Genomic DNA, 3,575 nt, shown 5'->3' with positions numbered 1-3,575 from the left:
CCAGGTGCGTGAATATGGGGTAGTCCCAAAAAAAGGTGTTGAGGGAGGATCTAAGGTGATCCTTCACGGTTAACTCAGTGATTTCCAAATTAATATACAAGGTGTTGCCGGCAACTGAAAATGACCAGACAGAGACGTGTGTCTCTGTTTGGGGGGGATCAAGCTGATCTCTCTAGCCCCCATTTATTGTGTATGACTTATCATAGTCATAGAAATTATACTTCAACCAATTAGCATAAGAACACGCTCACAGTTCTTAGCCTATAAGAATGCAGGAACAATCTGTGTGTCAAAGTCTTCTAGAACAATACACCCTCAGTCTCACGTTCTACCGAGGTTGCAACAATCAAGGTCTCATCAAAGTCTCATAACAGCTGAAAACTTAAGCCTACTAACAAAATTTATATCAAAACAACAAAATGGAGTCGAAAAACACAAAATGGAGAATCTTTCTTAATTGCTTCCTTCACAAAGGTTGTTATACCGATATGTCTGTAACATAAAAATATATGACTAACTGGAAATTACTAACAACTATATACCTGAGGAATACCTAGAGTTTCAAAATTCTAACTAAAGTACTTTTACAGAAAATAGAAAACAAGTAACCTGGCAGGCCTGCGAGGCCCCAGATATCATGGAGTCAGACGAGTGGCCATAAACCACTAGAATATAAAAGCCACAAGGATTTAGATCAAACCACCACAGGCAGACTTTCAGTAAACCTTTATTATGTTTTACAATAACAAACAGCAAACATATAGAGGCTTCGAACTGTTTCTGAAGTGAGAAAACAAACATTTATCAAGATGGTGTCACTATGAGCATTGTCTGTCACATCTGTAAATGTTTTACAAGAAATGCAGCTATGTGATTGTCTGAATGCATTCGGTATACAGTATTTCAATCTTGTTTACAAATCGCCATTTGTATATTCGCCATTTGTACATTTGAGGCAGCCAAAGTTATGGCTCTCAAGGAGAGAAACTAATATAGTGGACAAAGAAATATTTGTAATAAACTACTGAGCCAAACTAACATCATTGCATTATCAAATTTATATGAAGTGTTTTGTGTCCAATTTGCGCAACCAGGCAACACAAAAAGGAGCTTTTCCAGTGAGCTCTTTAAGGTACACAAATGTGAAGTGTTTGCCATCAAGGATGTGGTTTCACCAATGGGGGGTACCTTTTTTAAAAATATACTATTGCCATCACAGCCACCCATGCCCAAACTTTACGGGCCTATAACAATACAAAGCATGTTCACCCAGGTCATGTCATCGGAGATAAGGAAGAGACATTGCAGGAGACAGAGTTAAGAATTAGGGCCAATGTAGTGGTGTGGGTCTCTGAGACTTGTAATGCAGTGCATGATCTGCCAAACAATTCCCCAATGGGGGTACCTTTTTTAAAAGTGCACTAGTGCCATCGCATGCCCCTAGCCCAAATATCAACGGCCTATAACAGTACTGAGCACGTTTACCCTGGTGATCTAGTGGCAGGAACATTTTAGATTGCAGGAGACCGAGTTAAGAAGTCGGCCCAATGGAATGTCATGCCCAATTCCCCAATGTGGGATCCTTTTTAAAAAAAATAAGAGAGTGCCATCACAGCCCCCTTGGCCAAAATGCACCGTACAGAGCACGTTCACCCTGGTGATCTACTGGCAGATACAGGACAGATTGCAGGCGACCGAGTTAAGAAGTAGGCCCAATGTAATGTCATGCCCAGTTCCCCAATGTGTTGTCCTTTTTTTAAAAAAAATAAGTGCCATCACAGCATCCTTGGCCAAAATGCACCGTACAGACCACGTTCACCCTGGTGATATATTGGTTCTCGATGAGGAGGATGAGGATAAGAACAAACAGACCAAATCTGTAAGCGTATACCCATGTGGGATTGTGAAGAGGTGCATGAGAATACGCCTCCCCAAAAGAGAGAATGTATTTGAGGTTATGTTTCGCTGTTTTCACTTGGTGGTGTACAGAAGTCTTTCCCAATCCAGGCCTTGTTCATTTTTATAAGAGTCAGCCTGTCAGCATTTTCAGTTAACAGGCGGATGCGCTTTTCTGTTATAATTCCACCAGCGGCACTAAAACCCCTCTCTGACAGAACGCTAGCAGCAGGGCAGGCCAGGACCTCCAAGGTGTAGAGAGCCAGTTCATGTCACGTGTCCAGCTTGGATACCCAATAATTCAAAGGCACATAGGAATCCCGGAGGATGTTTGTACGATCTGCAAGGTACCCCCTCACCATCTTCCCAAACATTCCACTTCTTACTTGGCCATTGTTCCCCTGCCTGAGCTGGATTGTACTTCTGTCTCTCTCTTGCTTGGAGTCCTTGGTTGTACAACAAACTCTTGACGTCTGCTGCCAGCGTTCTCACATGGGAATTTTCTAAGTAATTCCGCTACAAGGGCCCTGTGGTACTGCAACATTTTAGTACACCTCTCTGCCTCAGGCAGAAGAGATTGAAAGTTCTCCTGGTAGCGTGGGTCTAGAAGTGTCACCAACCAGTAATGAGTGTCACCCAAAATTTTGATAATCCGAGGGTCACGTGAAATACAGTGCAACATAAAGTCAGCCATGCGTGCCAGACTGCTAACAGGCAAGACTTCCGTGTCCACATCAACAGGACGACTGACGATGCTGTCCTCCTCCTCCATCCTGTCCTCAGGTCATCCCCACTGAACAGAAGCTAATACAGATGTGTTTGTAGTACCATCTATAGCACATGAAAGTAGCTCCTGTTCTTCCTCCTCCTCCTCATTGCCTACCAATCCAGGTTGAGAAGACATAAGGCTGGGCTGAGTGTAATCCCCCTGTATGTTTCCTTGCTCAATGTCCTCGTGCTCCGCCTGCAATGCATCCTCTCTGATTGTGAGCAGAGAGTTTTTCAGAATGCTGAGAAGCGGGATAGTGATGCTAATTATGGCATAATCGCCACTCACCATCTTAGTGCAGTCCTCAAAGTTTTGGAGGATGTTACATATGTCTGACATCCATGTCCACTCCTGAGGTCTTATGTGTGGAGTCTGACCTGAAATTCGATGGCCTTGTTGATGTTGGTAGTCAACAACGGCCCTCTTCTGCTCACAAATCCTTTCCAACATATGCAGCGTGTTGTGAATTCTGCTCTTGGGCTCCCTCCGGTGGTTGTAAGTGGTACTGCTCCTGATCTCAGCAGTCATCAGGTGCTTTCACTTACTACCAATTCTGACTGGGCTACTTATTCTGGCTGGATCCTTTAGTCAGTGCCAGTTGTCCATTGTTTTCTGGAGGATTCACATCTCTGCTTGGTTTCTCCTGCTGGATTGTCCAAATCATCAAAGATAAGTCCTGGCTTTGTTTTTGCAGTCCACATGCGGTGGACTTTATAGCTCAGTGAATTGCTATGTTTTTCTTGTCCAGCTTTGTCTGTGTAAGGATTTATTCAGCCAAGCTGGAAGCTCTGGAGTTGCAGAGTTACCCTCCATGCCTTTAGTTGGGTGTGGAGATTTTCGTATTCTCTGTGGTGGATTTTTGTAGTATTTTAATACTGACCGCACAGTACTCTGTCCTGTCTTTTCTTTC

This window comes from Ranitomeya variabilis, chromosome 4 (assembly GCF_051348905.1).
Source record: "Ranitomeya variabilis isolate aRanVar5 chromosome 4, aRanVar5.hap1, whole genome shotgun sequence".
NCBI lineage: Eukaryota > Metazoa > Chordata > Amphibia > Anura > Dendrobatidae > Ranitomeya > Ranitomeya variabilis.
This window is presented reverse-complemented; position numbering follows the sequence as displayed.